This window comes from Ptychodera flava, chromosome 12 (genome assembly GCF_041260155.1).
Source record: "Ptychodera flava strain L36383 chromosome 12, AS_Pfla_20210202, whole genome shotgun sequence".
NCBI classification, from domain to species: Eukaryota; Metazoa; Hemichordata; class Enteropneusta; family Ptychoderidae; genus Ptychodera; species Ptychodera flava.
This window is the reverse complement of record NC_091939.1, coordinates 43,571,341-43,595,851: the sequence shown is the minus strand read 5'-3', so window position 1 is coordinate 43,595,851 and position 24,511 is coordinate 43,571,341. Positions and strand designations below refer to the sequence as shown.

The 24,511-nt window shown below is 36.2% G+C and overlaps 1 long non-coding RNA gene across 1 annotated transcript; it reads left to right on the top strand.

Annotated features, from left to right (window-relative positions):
* The first annotated feature begins 1,527 nt into the window (after positions 1-1,527).
* Positions 1,528-14,685, top strand: LOC139145963 (uncharacterized). Its single transcript, XR_011555068.1, has 3 exons — positions 1,528-1,932; positions 12,481-13,067; positions 14,590-14,685. It is a non-coding gene; the product is annotated as an uncharacterized lncRNA (long non-coding RNA).
* The last annotated feature ends 9,826 nt before the right edge of the window (positions 14,686-24,511 follow it).

The window sequence follows — 24,511 nt, the reverse complement described above, 5'->3', positions numbered from 1 at the left end:
AGTTGTTCCAAAACTAGCCTCATAAGTTGCACTGACTTGTTATAACTGCGGTGAAAATCAAAGAGCTTTTACGGACCCATATAAACACACACCATGGAGTACACTTTGCAGTGCACTTCACATACACAGACTCATATTACATTACTTATATACCGCTGTTTTGAGTTATATTGTATCACAGCCAAGTCAGAGTCTAGTTGTCTAGTTAGACTCTAATTGTTGCCTTTGCAAATTGTATGAAGTTATTTGATCCACAAGAAAAGAGGTGTACATACGCCAGAAGCAGTACGTGAGCAAGTTGTTGAAATGTACAGGGATAGAAAGTCAGGAAATCATTACCCTATGCACACAGACACTGCTTTATTGCTTTATCTCAACAATCACAGCAGAAGCCTACTGTGAAACACCGTCCCTCTTGTGGGTGGAGGGACGGTGTGTGAAACAACACTATCATCTGTCTGTTGTTTGCCACAAGTCAACTAAAATTACCGATCCTGTAATAAATTATGAAACAATTATACAAACAATTAAACAAGTGTGATAACATTTAGATCAATTTCACTGTCAATCCTTATCTGCATACCACAGTAATATGTAGCCGCCTCCTTTTTGTTTTGTTTTTTTGATAACGTAAGAGAACCTAACCTCTTGAAATGTATTACATTCCTTCTTTAAAAATATATTTTCACTGGGAGGTATTTGATGATTTGTTTACAGTAAGGGTGAAATATTGTTTGACAATTTTCGGGCAATTTTAAATACAAATGTGACTTAGAAAAGTGTGTCAAGCTTAATTGTTCTGATTGTCACACAAAATACATTTCTTCTACAATAATGAATTACAACATGGTTAATCTACAATCACCAGTTAGGAAACTCATTAGATTCCTGTGTTTCAGTCCATCTCTCCATAAACATTTTAGAAAAAAGCATGTTAAGGAGGTTCTACTTGGTGGTGGAACATAAGAGTTGCTGACTTCAACTTAATACATTAGAGGTAAGGAATAGAAATGAAAAATGAAACAAGATAGCAACTGCACTTATAACCTGCTGAAATTGTCCATGAAACACTAATGTGGTCAAATTAAGTAGCCATAAAAAAGCGCAAGATGGCAGTCATGCTAATTATGTAAGATACCTCTAGCTAAACAAAACGGGGAAAAAATTCAAGCTTTTTGAGTTTGTTTCAATAAAAAAGACACCTAAAACCAGTTATCATAGCAAATACATCAATTTGATTACAGTTCTTATTTTTGAAATCTTACATGCTTCATACACGTTTCTTATCAAATGTGTTAGAAAAGTTGAACTAGAAACGAAAAAATGTATTGACTATTGCTGTCAATTGAATGGGTCATATGTACTCTGTTTTGCGAATCTCCTAGTTTGTATTTAATCCTAATCAGTTATCTGTGTTGGTTCTGTTAACAGATCCAAACTGTGCTGGCCTCCTTTCTGTTCATGCTCAGCAGTTGACTATTGGCTAATTTGTGATTTTCCTATGACAGACCGCGGCACTGTACAGACCGCGGCACTGTGAAATGTGATCGCGTTGCTCCATTATAGCAGCTATACCCGCCAACAGTTGGACCACCCGCTGGTGCCATTCGAAGCCAAAAATAACCGTGGCCTGGCACTGTACCTTTTAACTTTACAAATGTATTTTGCACAATTGTCATGAAGAGCCTTCACAGTTACATGGTATTGTATCGATCGTTTTGATTTTATACGGGGAGAGTTAGTTGAAGTCTTCACTTCAGAGTCAAGTGACCCCCAAGTGACACATAATATTTTTTTCTGTCATGCAACAGCATTCTCCATTACGGCAACACGAAAAGGCGATATGGCTGTAATCAAGGCAGCAATGTGGAATAAGTTGTCTGCAGTGACAAGTTCAATAAGAAACATAGAATAAAAAGAAACTGAATAACAGTAAGTACATCTGTTCTTTGTTTACTCTGCGAAATTATGGTGTAATATAGTAAGTGAACTGGTACTCTGAGATATCCCTCTTATACAATTAAACCGTTCAGTTTGCTGTATCACTCTGAGGCCCATAGTGTTTTACAGCAAATTGTTCGCTTTAAATCTGTATAAATCTCTGTTCATTCTGGATAAATCTGAGCAAAGAATAACAAGTATATTAACTGATACTTTCAAATGAAAGAAACCTCTTTTTGTGGATGAGTATTTCCGTGAAACCAGAGATTGTAAATATGTTTTTTTATGGTTTTAGCATGCGCTAAAACAAGTATCGCGTCTTCCGCGAACAGACATGTGCATATGTGATGACTAAAGTAGGCGATCTGATCGACGATTTTTCTTAACTTTAAACTTTTAAGTATTCTGAATTTGAAGGAAATGACACAAAACACTGGAAACAAATTAGCAAGAGTGGCCAGTTGGACTACGGACACAGCTAGTTTGACCTTTTGGTAATCCATGGTTCAACGGCACGGCCAAAATTATGCACTGACAACAATACCCTATCGTCAATACGACATGGATGTAGTAGTATAGCTACAAAGTTGCAATGTTTAATAAACGATAAATAAGATGGGGACCATAGCGACTTACTATCAGCATGGACGTAACACAGACTCCCAATGCTACATTATGCTAATCACTGAACCCGGTCGGTAAAGTGACTGAAATTCTGACTTCAATTACAGAAATAAAACGCGTCGCAACGTCAACCTGATATGACTATTCTATGTTAATCCTTGTATCGTTGAACTGTAAAGGTATTTTTGCCTTACCACATTTCGTTGAACTGTACAGGTATTTTTGCCTTACCACACTTCTTAAGTGTGTTGTTGCACAATAAACATTATTAAATAGTACTATCTACAACCCAAGGTTACGTTCTTTCAAAACAATGTCAATGTTTTTTGCGGAAATTTGCAGAAACCCCCGAAAAGAGTATAAGTAGTGTGACTTGTAAATAAGCTGTAGAGACGAACAAATGTTTCCGTACTCAAATTTTTATGCGTCCGGCTGATCTGAATCTGGTCCTCCGACAAGTTACATAACCTCTTGTGTTCAAAAGCGTCAACTGCGCATGTGCTATCACAGTATTTTTAGTCTACGCATTCGATTCAAATCCACGATAAAAAATATTTGGAACTCATTAAATTTGACAGTTATGTGACTAGGCGGCCTTGCAGGACCGGCTAAAGCGAGGATAAGAAAGGAGATAACAGGATTATCTGGGCATTATACAATGGTGGTTAGGGACCGTCTCAGATTGTCGCAGAAGTTCAAAAAAGCGAAATTGATTCGTTTAGGGGGGAGGGGGTTTGACCTTCATTCAATTAGTGAACTTCACTTTCGCACTTATATTTTATGATCATAAGTTTTCGTGTGTTTATTTTAAATTAAAGAAAAACTGCACACTCGTGCCAACAAATTTGTAACTGTTTCCATCTTGTTTGTGCCCCAAACACAATTTAGGGACCGTCTCAGATTGTCGCATGAGTTCAAAAAGCGAAATTCATTCGTTTAGGGGGGAGGGAGTTTGACCTTCATTCAATTAGTGAACTTCACTTTTGCACTTTTATTTTGTGATCATAAGTTTTCATGTGTCTATTTTAAATTAAGGAAAAACTGCGCACTCGTGCAAACAAAATTGTAACGGTTTCCATCTCGTTTGTGCCCCAAACACAATTTACCGATAGTAACATTGTATCCTAAACCTTTCATTCATCAAATTATACAAAGACAAAAAATATCATTTTTTAAAATGTGGTATTTATAAGCTTCTGCTCTAACCACTAGATGTCTTTATTCTCACTTGTTATGCACCTGGTCATAGTCGTTTTTAATATGATTGAACATGCCTGGGCCCCCTTTGTCAAAGTTTCTCACTTACTTACCGCCCCTACCAAGTACAAATTGCGTGTTCACAAAGACAAAGAACAGCACAAGAGATGCAAAAAGGGAAAGTAAAATAAAATGAAACTTTTATGCGGTAAATGCCCTGTTAGTACTCAAATCTGATCGATTACTTTAATTGTAATGTGGCAAGGGGAATACGTCTTTAGTAGCTATAGCAAAATGCAACGTTGTACTCTCAGGCAGACATGAACATTTCGCACTTATGAAGTTTCGTTTAGGGGGAGGGGGTTTTGATCTAAACGAAGGAATTTCGTTTCTTGAACTTCTGCGACAATCTGAGACGGTCCCTTAATCCATTTATTTCTCGTGCAGGCTCCTTCTCTTTCTACCTCCATGCTTAAACTGATTGCAAAAGCCTGAACAATTCAGTACCTTATTTTGCTGCTTGTCTTTCAATTTCAACTGCTGTATGATCAGTTACAATCCCACAATTAATAGATGAGAATGTTTGCATAAAATGCAAAGCCATTAAGAAAATGCATATCATAATATGACAGAACCCCATGACCTGTGAGTGCAAGTGCGCCGTACTGGCGGTATTTGCACGAGTGCTGTGGTGTATTCAGCTGCAGTCACAGCCAAATACACCGCTGCACAAGTGCAAATACCGCTAGTACGGCGCGCTTGCACTCACAGGCCATGGGGTTCTGTTATTAATATATATGTTGTATCTTTTATTTTCATCATTTATCGATATGTGTTTACAAACAAAAATAGTTCCGGGTCAAAATTGGGAAATACTACCGTACTCGTCCGAGTATAAGCCCCTGCTCGTGTATAAGCCCCCCCTACTGATTTCAGAGGATTTTTGAAAATGCATTACATCCGTGTATAAGCCCCTACCCTTAAGTGTAACTCAAATACAGAAAGGGTAGGTAGGAGAGTATATTTGGTCATTAAACTTGGTTAAATTACTTTTGGATAATAAAGAAACTATTAAAAGATGGTAAAACTATGAAAACTGGAGCTCCCTCGACAGCATCGTAAGGAAAATGACACGTTTTTCCAATACTTTCTTGATTCTTTGACCCTGCTCACCCCTTTCCCCTATATAGAATAGTCTCACTCACGTCCGCCATAGTTTATTACATTCATATAACATGACCACGATGTTTTCATCCTCTAAACATGCAGTTTCTTTTTGTTTGAAGCAATTATCCTTTCATTTGTGAAGACTTTCCTGGTGACTATTACAATTTTCACTGCTATGTTGTTGTTTTCACAAGATGTAGACGGGGAGTTTAATACTGGAATGTTGATGTTGTTATCAACAAGATTACACGGTAGTCTAAAATCACTTCGGACCACCGGAAATATGTAAATTGTAGGTAAATTTTATTTAAAAATATTTGTTTTATAATATTTTGGCACTGTGACACAACATCAAATACAAAGAAAACAATACAACTGCAAATGGGTACCAATTGTTTCTTTTTTTTTGGTAAATGTTTATTATTCAGATCAATCTATTCTGTTCTGCAACATTTCTGTGTGTTTACTTTAAAAGTAAAAGCATTTATAGAATCATCAGTAAGGTAGGTCAAAGGTCAGTGGCACTATCTTACATGTAGTTGAAGTAAAATATCGACTGTAATATTTACTACAACAGCTGTGACCCGAATCTAACAAATATTCTAATCTCTTACAGCATTGTTTATTGGCAAAAAACTAAGTGGAGACCATTGCTAAAAATCAGTTTGACCTATAAATATGCAAATATATTTCAATTTATGTAAATTAACTATGCATCGATGAGTTATTTACATTAGAGTGGTGTTTTTAACAAGGAAATATTTCCAACAACATTGTTTCACACTTTGTTCAAAACCTATATGAGAAGAGTATTCACATGTATACAACTTTCACAACCTTCATGTGTGAAGCAGAAAAGATCAATTACACAATATAACTTACTTAATTGCTATGTGAATATTAGGGTAACCTTGGAATTTTTCTTGACACATGACAATAAATCTTACAAACTGTTGTGTTTACAACAGGTTATGATAATAACAAAGGTATTAAATAACACATTAGGTAGGTGGACGAAAACTAGTATTTTCATGACAGCAGCCTCAAAGTGGATTGGTGCACTCTATGACAACTCACAGATGCAACACTGGTAATATGCAGATTCATTTGACTGTTAAATTAAACTAGTCAGTTACAATACTCTTACACTGTACACAACATCTCCCAGCATGTCAGACATGCAAAAACACTGCTAATTATATATGAATGCTTTATATGAATATGGGGAAGAAAACAAGAGACTGAAAAATAAATCACATCAAGACATCACAATTAGAGATGTTTCAATGAGTTTCATAAGTGTTAAGGTAACATCCAACAATCTAGAAACAATTTTCTTGGAATTGCTGCAATTTCAGTTAGACTGGTAACTTTTAGCTACACTCTAAGAAAATGTTCATGTACCAGACGGGGTTCAAACCTCGACTTACTGCACCTAATCGCGTAGCGAAGACACACCACGTTAGACCGTTGAGCTACATCTTGACCTCTAAAAAAAGGTCATTCAACAGCCCAACTAGATGTTCAATCTACGATGTTACGCCATCACACAGTGAGAGTTCAAACAGACATAAACATAAAGAAAGTCTGGCAAAAGATTTAAAGGCGGAGCCTCCCTTTAAAAGGGCGCCAACCTATGGCGGCGTTCACTGTGTAAGTGGACACCAAACAGGCAACATGAGGGCACACGCTCCAGAAAATGCCACTTTTTAGTTTTTTCCGACTGCAAAAACGCTGACAGACTGCCAAGCGGTCAGCACGAAGCTGCTGCCGATCGAACTCTGTGGTTATATTCAAATTCTAACGTGACTGGAAGACGGTTTTTAAGGAAATTCGAGTGTGGTGCTGGGGAATAAATGACCGTTTGCAATTTGAACCGACCGTCAATCAAACGGTTATATAAGCTCTATTTGCAGGCTTAGCAAAGGTGACAAAAGATTGAAATCAGTTGTGTAATTAATGTTAATAGAAATCAAACATCGTACTGGCCATGTGTTTGACTGGGAGGAGAACTCCACTAATGCGAAAACCTGGGATTGAAAAGTGCGGCTTTAACACTGCATGATTTATCTCTTAGGCCAAAAAAAAAAAGAAATGTTTCTGGTCAGGTCTTTCTTTAAAAAATGGTGCGGCGATGCGCATTTTATTTTATTTTATTTTATTTTTTTCCCTCAAGGGAGGGAGGAGGGTCAGTTTTATAGTTTTATCAATATAGTCACATATATACTGTTCATGCAGTCACTGATCATGCCCCCAAAGAATTTTCTCTTTCTCTTCAGCCATTTTGGTTTGGTGTCAGCCACGGCCGCCGGCCACAAACAGAAAAAAAAGGGTGACGCGCTGTTGTTCAAGTGACGCGCGCGCCCTGACCAGAAACATTTTTTTTTTTTTCTTGGCCTTATGTCAGACTATTTTTTGTACAGAACATTGCATAACAGATTGAATAACTAACAGGAATAAAAGGACCTTCATGCCCTTTATGCATTGTTGACATTATGCATACTGATATTATCTTTCCATTGTTGGGTTAGTAAAGGCCCCTCCCTATAATAACGCATCCCACCCCTATTTGACTGCCTATCCCACTGGGTATCTTTGAAATGGTCTGGGAATCCCCGCCGTGTCCTCAAAACTGTCCCACATGCTAACACCCCATGTTCATATAAAGCATTCATCAAGTGTGGAGATTTGTAAAAATTATCAAAATAAACTTGGTAACCTTGGTTATGAAGTCGCTCACATAGAGTGGTAACAACATCATAACCAAGGCCATTACCAGAAGGAACCTGCTGTCTGCCTATACAAAGTCGCAAGTGAACCCTGACTTAGCATCTGCTAAAACCCACAATTTGAAACCCCACTTATTTGCTTTGTCCCTAATGTACTGATTCATACCAGATCTACCCCGTGAACTAACCATATTACGCTCATCAATGGATACCTGGCAATATGGTTGAAACACATCAATGCAAACTTGTTTGATATGATCATACATAAATCTTACCTTTGTCAGTCTATCATGAGGGTTAACATCATACGGGTTAACAATATGCAATAAAGAAAAAATGGCGTACAACCTCTTTCGACTTGAAAAAAAAGCACGAGCCCAAGAACAACTATATAAAGACTGACGACTAAAGTAACGATCTAAACGAGGATACTTGGAAAAACCAAACAAGCGACCTAGCGGCCGATATAGCTCCGCTGTGTTTATGTAGAGAATAACTATTTTTGACACATGTTGATGAAGAAGGTGGAAATCTTTGATAGCTCAATGCAGTGGCCAGAAAAAAGCGGCTAAAATAGCCGCAAAAATACACAATAGAAGATTTCATTGTACTTTGAATATATCACATTGGATCATCCCTAAGAACATGTCAACCAAAGCTATCTGATGAGTAGTTTTTTGGAGAATAAAATTTTCTGACCAAAAATGGCAACAATTGCCCCAAAAAATAAAATTTGCAGATTTCATCATAATTTCAAAAGATCAAATTTAGTTCATCTATAGAAACCTGTATACCAAATTTAAAAGCTGTTGAACAGTACTTTTTGAGAAACACATTTTTTAACCAAAAATGGAAAAAATTGACCCAAAAATTCAAAATTGCAGATTTCATCATAATTTCAATAAATATTATTTAGTTCATCTATAGAAACCTCTATACCAAATTTCAAAGCTATCAGATGAGTAGTTTTGGAAATACACATTTTTTGACCAAAACTGGCAAAAATTGCCCCAAATATCATTTAGTTCATCTGCAGATTTCATCAGAAATTCAATATATATTACTTAGCTCATCTGTAGAAACCTGTATACCAAATTTCAAAGCTATCAGACCAGTACTTTTTGAGAAACACATTTTTTGACCAAAAATGGCAAAAATTGCCCGAAAATTACAAAATTGCAGATTTCATCATAATTTCAATAGATATCATTAAGGTGATCTGTAGGAACCTGTATACCAAATTGCAAAGCTATCAGATGAGTAATTTTGGAAATACACATTTTTTGACCAAAAGTGGCAAAAATTGCCCCCAAAATACAAAATTGCAGATTTCATCATAATTTCAATAAATATCATTTAGTTCATCTGTAGAAACCTGTATACCAAGTTTCAAAGCTATCAGATGAGTACTTTTGGAAATACACATTTTTTGACCAAAAATGGCAAAAATTGCCCCCAAAATACAAAATTACAGATTTCATCAGAAATTCAATATATATTACTAAATTCATCTATAGAAACCTGTATGCCAAATTTGAAAACTATCAGACCAGTACTTTTTGAGAAATACATTTTTTGACCAAAAATCGCAAAAATTGCCTAAAAAATGCAAATTTGCACATTTCTGCACAATTTGAACAAATCTGAAACAGATCATCCCTAGGGACATATGTACCAAATATCAAAGCTATCTGACTGTTAGTTTTGAAGGAGAAGATTTTTAAAGATTTTTTTACCCAAAATGACAAAAATTGCCTTAAAAATACAAATATGCAAATTTCACCACAATTTGAACAAATCTGTCTGAAGTCACCCTAAGTAAACTGCATATCAAATTTCAAAGCAATCAGACAAGCGGTTTCAGAGAAGAAGATTTTTTTACCAAAAACACCAAAAAATGCCCCAAAAATACAAATATGCAGTGAGGTCACCCCAAGTGAGCTGCATATAAAATTTCAAAGCAATTGGACTTGCGGTTTCAGAGGAGAAGGCAACTGTTGACGGACGACGACGACGACGACGGACGACGACGGAAAATCAACCTATTTGATAAGCTCCGCGTCGCTGACAGCGGAGCTAAAAATATAAGAAGACCAATAAACTTGTACATTTCATCTACATTAACTTCCTGCCAAGAACCATCTGGTAAAGAATAATAAGGTTTTTCTAAAATATGTAACCAAGCATAAGCGTTAGTAAAATTACAAATCTGTTCAACAATTGCCACAGAAAAAAAAAGTTTGAAGAAATCAACAGCCCTGTGTAGATGTATAGGTCCCTGATGTAACAGCCTCCCCAGCTGAATTCCAGGTGCTCATCTTGGTTCAAACGGTATACGTCGCCCAGGTCCAATATCAACATCTCCATATGAAAGATTGAATCTATAAAAAAATTGGAGAGAAAAGTTTTCTACGTTGCAATATGACAACTATATGGACTATTGATAAAAATGCCGTCAGTGTAGAAAGCTGTCTTGGCTGCAAAATGTTATTGAAGGCGGAACGCTACCGGTAGTTGTTACGTTGTTACAGCGGTTGAACGTACTTTGTTGTACATAAAAACGAAAAATATATCATAGCCCTCATTCGGAAGATCTAAATTGCGACGTTGTTGAACACAAGGGAAAATCACTGACTGCTATTCCATTTTAGTTCTATATCAGCGGAACTTTTCACGTCTAGATGGCAATAGTCATGACGATTGACAACGTTGTGCCTGCCGTTCAAAATACAGGCACATTTTTTGTGGCAGAATTATATAAAAATGCAATACTACCGCCCAACCAACTTGAAAAATTACCGTTTACGGCTGCATCTATCGTTAAAAACAGGAAGGATATACGTACTGATGTGCGATGCTTGAACGCACTGTAATCAAACTCTACCAAAAGTAAAACTTACCGAAGATTTGGTTCACGGTTGTTACGCCGCTGTCGGCCTGGTCCGCCGGTGGTATCGTCACTGGAGCTCTCGCTCGAACTTGTAAACAAGTTAGAGTAGTCTTCTGACCCGGAACTAGTGCTCGATTCAGTATTATTCATTATTTATCTCAGGTCAGGTCAATACTTTCAAAGAATAGTCATGAATAATGCATACAAAGAAGGGTCGCGATAAGGACGATGCTATTGAATATTCAATTCTTATTTGCGCGAAACGGAAAAATCGAATTTGCATATCGCACTTCGGAATTCGCTTCGGAACAAACGAAAACTAACCGAACTTAAAGACAATACCACTAAACATGTACAAGAACATTCGGGAAATAGTGTTCGATCGTTTTCGGACGTGTGGTGGGAAAACCGAAACTTTCCTTTTATGGAATACAGACATGTACACGCAACTGTGGAGATCGTTCATATCTGCACGATCTCTAGAGGGCGCGGTTGACAATGAGTTAATGAACGTAAGAAGTGTACAAGTTTTCGGACAGACAATATTTAGCATGTGTAAACGTAGTAAGTGACTTACCGCGTAAAAACTTGACAGGTAAATAATTCCATACGATGACATATACTCGCTATTTTTATTAAATAATGCCTGTGCGATTCTTATACAAACAAAATATGCCATTGAAACAATTATAAGTAATACTCACTGAACAAACTGAGCGAAGTTAGCCACACCGTATGATACAAGGTACCGAAAGCAACACACACAGAGAGACAGCCCGTGTCCGATATCTAAGCGCGCTATACATGTGGAAATATAATTGAGTCGTCCATGGATTAAACATAACTAATTATCATGAAATATTCTTATATACAGTTTTCTAAACACATCAAATTAAAAATCGGTGGTTTGAAGTTTCAAATTATCAATACTTAGCTCCTAATCACATTCCAAACACAACGTCCGATTTCTGGGATTGCAGTCCGATTATTACGCCTTCAACATGAAGTCAAAACTTTGGCAACTTTGACCCCGAAATATCACTCCCGTCATGTCAACTGAGGATAACCACAATAAAGTTTCGAAAGGTATGGTAATAAGATTTTGTATTGCTGGTCATTTACGAAACAACTTTGGGCGAAATTTACTACCCTGTCCGAAAACTGTCACACTGAGTGTACTGTTGATTAGCACCACACATGACGTCTTTGTTTCAAGTTTAGGGTTTTTTTTAACGTTGAAATTTCACTAAAATGTCGCTTCTGTAGTCAGAGATTGTATAATCAATTTCTTTGGATGTGTAAGAAAGATTGAGTGGTGTTGAAAAAATTGTGCATAAAATTTGCATAAATTGGCTTCCATGGCAGATAACATGGGGTTGCTCGAGTATAAGCCCCTCCCCTAGTTTTGCTGTCGTTTTGTGTTGCCGAACCGGGGACTTATACTCGGACGAGTACGGTAATTAACATAAAGGAATGGCATAATGTTTTTGGTCTTTCACTGCAGTGCAAATACCGGTAGTACGCGCGCGGTTCGATGCAAGTAAACTGTGGTAAATATGTAATAATATGCAATTTTTCGTAATTACTTTTATAACATCAAGTGGTTTGTTCCACTGATCATGACAAAATGGTATAACTCATAGCAAAGGAAATAAATGATGCTACACCCAAGTGGCAATATACATAAGAAATCAGCTGGGAATGTCTCTATAGAGCCATACTGTAGGCATTAGACAGACAAATCTGGTTGGCACCCCATTGTGTTTTGATAAAGATACTGCAAGTTGATCTGCTACAATGTTGATACTTTTAGGTAATTTAAAGAGACATTCCCAGCTGGTTGGTTGTATATATATTGCAAACTTGGTGTGCCATCTTTTATTGCCTTTGCAATAAAGTCTAATGAATGTGGTTCATCTGTCATCTTTACAGACACCGTCCCCAGACCATACCAGAGAGGAATCAACACCTTCCACAAGCACGAGTGCCTTCAGGATCCTGTAACACCAACTTCTCGGCCTAGAAATCAGCGAGGTGGATCATCTATTACTTAGTGTTAGTTCACTCATTATGGTTTCAGACCACATAAACTTTCCAGTTTTCATAGATGGAGATCTTGCAAGTGCTGCCAAAACTAATGGATGTATATCCGACAGTCTACGCAACAGGCTAGTCAGAAGTACAGTCTCAACAATGAGGTCTCAAACTCATAGCTTGGACACATCCAGAGAACCCAATGCCATGGAGCTTGATGAGATGGCCAAGAAGTTGGTGCAACATTATCCACCACTGCAAGATGATCCAACCCTAGATACAACAAACCCTTGGGTGTCGCTTTAACTTTGTATAAAAATGTTTTAAATTCTTGTAGTGCATGGAGGAAGTACGACGACTGGTGGACAAGACAAACATGTCATACATACAGGAAAGACAGCATGCATTTACTGACTTTTGGAATCATCTTCTATTCTATGGGACACACAAGAAGATTCATGGGCCACCAGATGATTTAAAGGAAGGTATGTTTTTGCCCTTGAGCGATCTATGTAAAATTTGATTTCCAATCCAAAGTGTATTAGTGCCCGTCTTTTTAGGGTGAGGAATACCAAGCAACTAATATCAGCATTAGACATGTCACATTGTGACAGCTATCACAACAGCTATCACTTTTGAATGCTAGGGCTCCCTCCCACTTCATCCGGGCTTGGGACTGGCAAGTGCTCATGGGAAAGGTATGCACAACGAATGGAGGTGCATGATATATGAGGAATACTGCCCTTAAAGACTCATCATTGATTTGTGTTTAAAGATGGACTCTTTTTCCTTTGCGTCTTGTTGTTTGTGTGTGTGTGTTTGTTTTGTATTTAATGATACTGCTTTTTCTGCAGTTTTTGCTTTTTAAACCGTTTCAAAGGTAATTGAATAAATAAATAAATAAATAAATGATCATACAGTTCAGAACAGAGAGAAAGGAATGAGCGTAGGAAAGGTGCACTTGGCGTGGTTAAGTCCTAGGGGAGAAAGTGCACCTGTGGTGATTATATGTCACTGCTGTATTAACCACCATCTTGGAAGTCACACCACATTGTGGGGCGACCCTAGTACATTGGAGGGGCAAACCTTGAAGCATCTCAATTGAGCCATATGTTCCAAGAAACTTTGCTATTTCTAAATTTTTTCTGCAGAACTGTAATTTGAAGTTAAAATTTTAGTTCTGTTAGTTATTTGCCGTCAGGAAACATCATTGAGTTGTTAAGAAGATATCGGTGTGTTGTTCCATTGCTGCATGCACTAGTAAGAAGTGTGTTTATGTGTTTTTTACAATTGTGTTTTTGACTGTTTAAGCCAAAGATTCATGATATGGACATAAAACAGTCTGAAAAACTAGACTTCGGCACATATACGAGAACATTGCAATCATGGTGAAACATAGTCAAAACAGATTTGTCAAAAACACACAAAAAACACTCACTTCTAGTTCATGGAGCAACACACAATGTCATTTGGCTCCTCAAAAATCTTTGAAAATGGTTTGACTCTTGTCAAAAATCCTTTTCACGAAAGAAAACAAAGAACTTTTAATTTGAACTTTGAATGACAGTTCTGTAGAAAAAAAAAGATTAGAAATAGCAGTGTATCTTACACGACATCTACACTAGAACCTATGCCTCCATGGAAATGCTTCCAGGTTTGTCCCCCCAAACAATACTAGGACCACCCCATAATGCTGTGTGATGTCCTAGATGGCAGTTAATACATCATTGACCTATACGCCAGTAGGAAAAGGGTCACTTATTAGCATGATTAATGCAAGAATTGTTAGCATGCAGATACATGTTTGGTGCATGCATATGGCTTATGAAAGTCTAGGGACACCAGTGCTGCCAAATTGATATCTACAAGAGACTGACATACACTGTAGCGCAGTTACCTTTAATATCCTTCATAGTGTATGCCATTTTGATGTGACAAATGTATATTCAATGTTGTTTTGTGGATTGGAATGACATCTATATCATCTGTTCATGTTTCTTGTTTCAGACTGCAAGTGTTTGACAGTACTAACCAATTTACCGAAATTGTTCCAATCGAGTAAAACAAAGAGGGCAAAGGGGTATGGCCTCATACGAGATCTAAAGCAGGTAAGTTACATCATATTTTTGACACATCCCCCCCCCCAATCAATGACTTTAACGAAGTACAGTGCAATGTGCAAACTTTGCAAATATTTTGGGTAGAAATATTTATAAACATAAAAATGTTGAATGAATAAAGAAAGACAAGATTGAAAATGCAAGTAGCTTTGTTAAAGGAGAAGTTCATCAAGGCTGATTTTTACAAATCTGCCAGCTTTAGGGTCAGTTATTCAAGAAACACCATATTCGCCATTTGCAACTCTTTTTTTTTGTTTTCTTTACAAAAACGGGTAAAAATGGTGGTGGAAGTTGCATTCCAGAGCTTCATTAATTTCTTGGGTTTGGAAAAAGGGCCTAGCTTGGCACTTCATAATGTGATACAGCAGGGATCATTTCAAAATGGAGAGGGCATTGTTTGTTCATTCACATTAACGTAGATAATACATGTATGTGAGTGAACGAATAGTGCCATTATCATATGCAGTCATACGGCACAAGATAAAAGCATGTTGTGACATTTTGAAAACAAAGCCAAACCACAGCCTGCGTGATTTAGATAATAATAAATACTTGCAATTCATTAGCCAGTACAGGGCTCAAAAACTCTGATCGCCCCGACGCCCGTGGCTTGTGAATCGATCTCAAGTGTCATAATTCCTTGGTAAAATTTTTTATTTGATTTATCTCATTTTGGTAATCATACGCTATGTTTTACAGAATCACATACATGTATGTATTTTGTTTTCAGGATGATGATATTGACAAAATCATAAAGAACAAAGAGCCATGCCTTGTCGTGAAATGTGGCGACATTGTCCTCGCACTGTTTGGCCGTATGCTGTTCAAAGTCTCGAACTTCAGCAATGAATTGCTCTCACTGATGGCTGCTTACTACTCTTTTGAACTAGCCTACCCTGGTTCTACCGAAACAGCCCTGTCCGGTCATGCAAACTGAGTTACTGCTTGATGATATCCACGTGAAGACCAGACTAAAGAATACAAGATATCCATGAAGGAATTTAGGGAATTTCTGAATAAGTAATCATATCCTTTGCAATGTTCCTACCGGTATCTTTACAGGTGCTCAGCACATTTCTGTGATATATTATTAAGCGATAAAGCACACCCAGCAACGGTATACCACGAGATTTTGACCAGATCACGACATATATGCACGAGCTATAACGAGTGCATATGTGGGGTGAACTGGTCAAAATCGAGAGGTATACCGTGGCTGGGTGTGATTTATTGCTCTTATGTGATAACAGTATATCTGAAGAAGTAATCACAGCTAACACCAGTAGTCCGATTGGTTTGAAATTTGATATGCAGGTCCGTAGGTGTAACCTTAGTCAGATTTTTTTGGTATTTTTTGGTCACAATTGCTTCTCCAAAACCGATTGTCCGATTGCTTTTAAATTTGATATGCAGTTCCTCCAGTACCTACGTTGCAGACCTTATTTGCTTTTGTCATTCTTTTTTTTCTGGTTTATCCAAATGTGAGCACACTGTCCTTGACGGTATTTTTACTGCTTTTGATCAAAAAGTCTTCTCTGAAACTGCTTGTCTTATGACTTTGAAATTTGATATGTAGGTCCCTAGGGGTGACATTAGTTAGATTTGTTCAAATTGTGCTGAAATTTACATATTTGGCTTTTAGGGCCAATTTTTGCTGTTTATGGTGAAAAATTATTATTCTCAGAAACTACTTGTCCGATTTCTTTGAAATTTGATATGCTGGTCCCCATGGGTGACCTTTATCAGATTTGCTAAAATTTTCATATTTGTATTTTTGGGGCAATTTTAGCTGTTTTTTGTCAAAAATTCTTCCCTTGTTGAGTAAATTGTGTTACAATCCTTTGCGTTGAAGTTTGGCAATTGGAGAATCAGACACATAGTCACTTTGGAGATGTGCTTGTCCAGTTACTTTGAAATGAAAACATTGGTCAGCTAGAGGTAAACAATTTTAAAGCAGTAAAAGAAATTCTAACAGATAGTGAAAAGGAAGTTTCTGATGTTGTTTCTGATATTAATCCTTCAACAATGATTAAATAGCAAGTCTGTAGCATGTCAACACAATATGAGTAAAATTATACATTGTCTGAAATTGTATTCATGTCCGGACTATAATTCATTTTTTCAGTAATAACAGCAGTCATTAGATATGTAAAGGGTAGTTTGACAAGCAGAATATTTGGCATTTAAGACGATAAACTTTCAGATTTCAAAACTATCAGACCAGTATGTTTTGTGAAATACATTTTTTGACCAAAAATGGCAAAAATTGCCTTAAAAATGCAAATTTGCATATTTCTGCACAATTTGAACAAATTTGAAATAGATCATCCCTAGGGACATATGTACCGAATATCAAGGCTATCTGACCGTTAGTTTTGAAGAAGATATTTTTAAAGATTTTTTTACCAAAAATGACAAAAATTGCCTTAAAAATACAAATATGCAAATTTCACCACAATTTGAACAAATCTGACTGAAGTCACCCTAAGCAAACTGCATATCAAATTTCAAAGCAATCGGACAAGCGATTTCAGAGAAGATTTTTTTACCAAAAACACCAAAATATGCCCCAAAAATACAAATATGCAAATTCCACCACAGTTTGTACAAACTGAAGTGAGGTCACCTCAAGTGAACTGCATACAAAATTTCACAGCAATTGGACTAGCGGTTTCAGAGGAGAAGGCAATTGTTGACGGACGACGACGGAAATCAGCGTATTTGATAAGCTCCGCGTCGCTGACAGCGGAGCTAAAAAGTGTTGTTGCTTTTTGTGCATTTTCCCCAACCAACTCCAGATAGTTGACCAAGTACTATAATCAATTATTTTGATTGGTAAATGCTACTCACTCTGCAGTGGTACGATTATAGCCAGTCTGCAGCCACTGTTCTTGACCAAACGTTAACTGCCCTCGATATCCTCCAGCTTAATTGTGACATCATTAGTAGTTGCCGCATCAGTCTCACTGCTGGCAACCAGCTTGATGCAATATCTCTTTAACCTTTTCACCACCACATTCCCTATAGAATAACCCTTGGGACACCAGCCCCCTGGGGTACTTACCAATAAAATACAGCACTGTATACTATGTAGTATTTTACAGACTAAGAACTGAATAAAACCACACGTCATATATCATTGTAAAGCTTTGTTGTTGTTCTTTATTATATCATCATCAACTTGACTCAAATAACCCACAATCATGTGGTAAAAAAATACATTTTTTCATCATTTGACAATTACTGATTACAAAATGTGAAGAAGTTATTCCCAAAATTTATTTTTGTACTGTTGCCAACAAGAGTAGATAAAATTTTTGATAAAATTTCATCAAAAAGGGGATTTTTGACCAAAAATTCACATTTTAAACAAGGTCATGTGACCCTGTATTTACAGTCACAAGTACACTACAGCAGTCTATACCACTGAGAATTCAAGAACAAATTACTACCAAGTACATCAAATTTATAATTCATGCCATATATCATCGTGATCCTTGGAAAATTCTCTTTCAGGTACAGTCAAAAAATTGTGTCAAATATGCAAATGCGTGTGAAATTGGGGTAAAACATCATAATTTTGATAAAATACTCATTTTTCACATTTTAGTTTCAAATTGACTATCAAATCTGTGGGAGTTGTCAACTTTGCTTACAATAACACATGTCAAACTATAGAGTTGATCAAATTCTTCCAAAAAAGTCATCAAAAACTGCATTTGTGACGAAAAATTGGTATTTTTAGAAATTAAGGTCATGTGACCTGTATTTACAGCCACAAGTACACTACAGCAGTCTATACCACTGAGAATTCAAGAACAAATTACTACCAAGTACATCAAATTTTTACCTCATGTCATATATCATTGGAATCCTTGGAAAATTCTCTTTCAGATACAGTCAGAAAATTGTGTCAAAATATGCAAATTTGTGTGAAATTTGGGGTAAAACCTCAAAATTTTGATAAAATACTCATTTTTCACATTTTAGTTTCAAACTATCAAATCCATGGGATTTGCCAACTTTGCTTACAAAAACACATGTCAAATCATAGTGTTGATCAAATTCTTCCAAAAAAAATCATCATAAAGGGCATTTTTGACGAATAATTGGTACTTTAGAAATCAAGGTCACGTGACCTGTATTTACAGCCACAGGTACACTACAGCAGTCTTCACCACTGTCACTGAGAATTCAAGAACAAATTACTAATACATCACACTTTCGATGAACCTTAGGAATTTTGCTCAGATAAAAAGGTAGAAATTCACAAAACTGACAGAAATTATGTGATTTTTTTTCCAAACTGCTAAATTTGTAAAAAATTACATTCCTTGTTTTGGAATATCTTCTCAAAAACAGAAAGTTGATGTCACCTGTACTGTTCAAAGATGTTTTGCTTCAGAGAGTTGTTCAAAATTTCTTGAAGATTTCATTTTTTACCCAAAATTCTTATTTCAAAATGACCATGTGACATGTACACACAGCCTAAATTTTAGGCACACAAGTTATCTGTACTCAGCCCAGAAATTCATGAACTCAAAAAAATCAATTTACATACAATGCCATATTTCGTTCATTGTACACCTTCAAATGCATTTTTAAGATACAATGACGAAAATTTTCAAAACATAGGGCCAAAGTCCTGAAGCTACTATAGACATGGATACAAAATTAAGTATTTCCTAACTGTATGAAATTATCTCACTAAGGTCATCCTAGGGACATGTAAACCAAATATTAAAGCTGTCTGACCAGCGGTTTTGAAAAAACAAGCGACTCAACAGTTGACAGAGCTCTGCTGTGTTATGTAGAGAATAACCTTTTGTGACACATGTATTGATGAAGAAGGTGGATATCTTTGATTGCTCATTTCAGGATGGCCTGACCAAAAATGGAAAAAATTCCTTAAAAATACAGATTTGCATATTTCATCAGACTATATTAGTCAATAATAGCAAATAAACGAGAGTTAATTATATTCTAATTAAAGTAAACAAGACTTGCTTAAATCAAGATTCACGTCATAAAAAACAGCATATCTGTCAGGTTATAAAGAATCTTGAGCTGGTTATCTTTTAATATCAGTATTTTCATCCTATTAACCAAGCACATTTTAACTTTCAAATTAACATTGTAAGTAAGTTCTGTTGAATAAGTTGAGACTGTACGTACTCAGAGAAAGCACACTGAAGAGACAAATGTTTGAAACTTAAGAAGTTCAAGGTCATCAAAAGCATTATAAGGAATCATGTTACACTTTCATTGCACTGTTTACACAGATTGCATAATTGCTATAAATAGCACATGAGGAATCTTACAGCAGAGCTTTACCATAAAAACCCTATCACTTTGACCACTCTTATAATTGACCACTCTATTTTTTTCCTCAAAAAGTAATTTTATTTTATCCTTACCAAGTCAGCCATAAATGGAAATTAGAACTTTCTCTATTTATTTGACCACCCTATCATGACAAACTATTGTGAGCAAATTCTTTAAGATAACATAAATGGTGGTTCAGAATATATCAAAGTTGGGATTCAGGAAAGTTGCCTTTACATGTTTTAATCCTCAATTCACTATGAACTGTCAAAAACAGTTGAACTTTCTGATAATTCCACACTAAATTTATTTTGGCTTTGATGATTTCCTAATTAATTCAATTATTTAAATCATATTAATTATTTTTTTCTGGGTGAATTGATAGGGTTTATACAGTACAAGAATTACATACAATGTAAGTCAAACTTTGACCAAAAAATGACAAAAAAATTCCTTAAAAATACACATTTGCATATTTCATCACAATTTGAACAAATCTAAGTTGGGTTATCCCTAGGGACCTGTATACCAAATAACAAAGCTGTCTGACCAGCGGTTATGAAGAAGAAGATTTTTTACAAAAACACCTTTTTTGGCATTAATTTGCCTATTTTCAACAATATCAAAAAATTAAAAAAATAGTTTCTCAAAATCATATTTTTCATCTACACAACAAATATCAAATCAGTAAGTACTGCGGTTCTCAAGATATTTGAGTGGACGGACGCCTCACAAACGGAATACATACATACATACATACATACAGACTGACGCCGGACGGATACCCATCCCAATAGCTTCTATAGACTATAGTCTATAGTAGCTAAAAAGGTTTAATCACTGAACAAATTTCATATCTACTTGGTCGATCATTGCTTCACTGACTCAAATATGACACTCGTATGTCACATAGAACCACTTGGGTAACAACTCTACCCATAATTTATATTCAGGAATCACCAAAGGTCAATGCATGTACATCGTTATTCAGCACAAAAAGTCCAGAATTTAGCAAGGGATGGTAAAAATGGAAAAAAAATGGTAACTGTGAAATAGTTGAAAATATCGAAACAATCAAATGTAAATTGAATCTTGGCAGTGGATGGTATGTGTTTTTGTAAATAAATATAAATGCTTTCAACAATGTGAATAAAACATCAATAAAAAGTATGACTATTTAATAATAGAATTTAAATGTAAATATATGTAATATCAATAAATATGAAAAACAATTTTAAATAAAATTCAAAATAATGTAAATATGGTATACTCATTTGTAAATGAAATTGTAAATATTTATGAATGTAAATAACATCTGAGAAGAATTTTTCAACAAAAAGAAGTCTGTTCTTTCACAAGTAAGCCTAAAATATTTCAGTATTGTTATAAATTGTTATAAACATATATATGTCAAATAACAGATTACCATTTTGGGTTCTCACCAAACTTTCCATGTATCTGTTTGTATGTATGTCTTGTATAACACTGGCCAAAATTTCTGCAATTAACTTACATGTCTAACACAGGCAGAGCTGACCAGGCCAGGATACCAAGACAATGCCAGAGGTTTGCAGAAACTTTGGCCAGGGTCATACAAAAACGACAGATACACGTCGATTTCTCCTTCCAGTACCAACAATTTTCCCAGAGTGTAGGTGAAAGCTCAAAAAAATTATACTAAAATAGTAAATCTTTTTAAAATATTTATGAACTTCAATGATACACATGAAGAAATGGTATGCATAATTTCAACAAAATACAATCTTGACACGACCATTCTGAAGTTCTGTACACTATCTTAAGATTTTTTTTGTCCTCGACAGAGATTTAGTTAAAAAGTCAAAATGAACAAAGAAGCAATTTCAAGAAGTGACCTCAGTACAAACTCCAGCAAGAAATCATGGTCACTTGCACATCTTACTATTCTAACTGGTTCTAAACAATGTGTTCTTACTGTCATGGTTTTGCTTCAGAGTAGCAAACACAGTCCAAATGGCATTGCAGTGTACAAATCTTTACCTGAGATAATTGATCACCTATCGATTGATGTTTTGCCTGAGATATTAATTCATTTTTTATTGAGGCTCTTTGAGTACCACACTAGAGACGATCTTATACATGAAATACTTATAGATAAAAGTAAATGATATTAAATTAGAGTTTTGCATTCTTGACGTACATCTACTCAAATTTCCAAATTGAAGTTTTGTAATTTCAATACACAGTGGTCAAAAATGATTAACCTCACGGAGATAGAACTATGTAAATGAGAAAATTATGGTGAGCGTTTTTTTGACAGTGTCACTCCAAAATCAAGATGTATATTTTCAATACACATTGGTCAAAATGATGTACCTCTTGGAGGTGAACAAAACTGCAAATGTAAATGAGAAAATTATGTTGATGGTGTTTTTTTGACAACAGCCTCACTCCAAATTTAAGATGTATATTTTCAATACACAGTGGTGAAAAATGATGAACCTCTTGGTAATAAAACTATGTAAATGAGAAAATTATTGTGAGGGTCTTTTTGACACAGCCTCACTCCACATTTTAGATATGTATTTTCAATACACAGTGGTCAAAATGATATACCTCTTGGAGGTGAACAAAACTGCAAATGTAAATGAGATAATTGTGGTGAGGGTGTTTGGCACAGGCCAACTCCAAATAAAGTTCAGACAAAATTCTGCATGCTAGCAACAAAGTACAAAAAAAGATTGTCATGGTGCCATGATGTGGTCTCTCATCTCAAAGTCATGTAGTGATTTCCACTTTATCATCAGCATGGTTCACACTTTCTCAGCGCCAGTACTCCACCTTCTTGTGATAGTCACTCCAGCAAGTTGACCCTCTCTTGATGCACAGATATACATCACACGCTTCACACTTGAAGCTGGTTTTCACCTTCTTACAGGGAGCATCTCTGTATGGAACAGCTGGATTTCTTGCTTGGAACTTCTTATACTTCTTGTAGCAGACGGCACATAGATGATCTGTACCTTCACCATTCACCGGGTTATGATTGTCAGCCTTTAGACGTGAAGGCCGTCCACCCTGTGTTACTTGCTGCAACTTTTCCGGCCAGTGAATTCACCTGGTGCACCTGTAAGTTGGTGAATTAGCTCAAGTGTGAAACGGCGAAAGTCTCTCTTTCTCTTCCCTTCCTCTGCATGACTGGCAAAATGTCCTTCGATGACATATCCGTTGTACGCTGCCCACAGAAGACACTTTCTGATGAGCCGTTGATACCAGTGGTATGTTTTTCTGGCTTTGTTCAGCGCTGTCATTCGATCATTCAGATCTACTCCTCCCATGTGCTGATTGTAATCCTTCACAACAGGAGTGGCAGGAACTGGCACAGCATTGCCATGTTTGTCTTGGCACACTGAATCCAGTTGCCATCATGAATTACAGTATCTTGCATGCAACACATGCTTGGCGGAATCTTTGCAGCTACACATGTGTCACCAGTGAGCAATGTTGCAATATCATGGGATGTCTTGTTGTCCACCTGACTTACAGAAGTTTGTTTTTGTTTTGTTACTGCAAGTGGTAAAAACATTAAAAATCAAACATGTAACACAGTTTGTATGGCCAGGCTTTAGAATAAAGAGGAAATTTGTTATAATAATAATTGCCCTCTTTCTTTTTTTTTTTTAACTTTAACACATTACATTTGATATACATTTAAAAATACAAATTTGTATATTTCATAACAATTTGACAAGTCTGACTGTGGTCAGCCTTAGGAACCTGTATACCCAATATCAAAGCTGTCAGCCTATCGGTCATGAAAATTATTTTTGACCAAAAATAGCAATATTAGTGTGAAATGTACAAATTTGTAAGTTTCATTACAATTTGACAAATTTGGTTAAGGCCATCCCATAGTACCTGTATACAAAATAATAATAAAGGAATTAGACTGCTAAGTTTCGAAAAAGAGGATTTGAATGTAAACATTTTTTGACACAAAACAATGATGATAATCATAACCTGTATGATTCCACCTATAACTGGGTTCCTAAGTATGCTTTCCAATAATATATGCATCTTAGGGATTTCTCACTGTATTTTACAGAGATGTCTGTTTTTGGAAGGGGGTGTTTCCTATTGAAAATCCTTACTCAGTTGTGATATAGCTTACCTCTATTGCCTATTGGTACGGGGGACAAGGGGTATTATATGGTTAATGTTCCCACTCTCTCCTCTCGCTGTCCACATTATGTTTATTGGCCTGCGACCCAAGTGTTCTGAAACGTCACATGGACAGCATGGTAGTAGGGTTGTGTATCCTGGCAGATCTCGAGGACAATACTGCTGAATTGGACGCTGGACGGCGCCATCAGCAACCCACAGAACTTGCAGTAACCCTGAAAATTAACAAGCGACCTAGCGGCCGATATAGCTCCGCTGTGTTTATGTAGAGAATAACTATTTTTGACACATGTTGATGAAGGTGGAAATCTTTGATAGCTCAA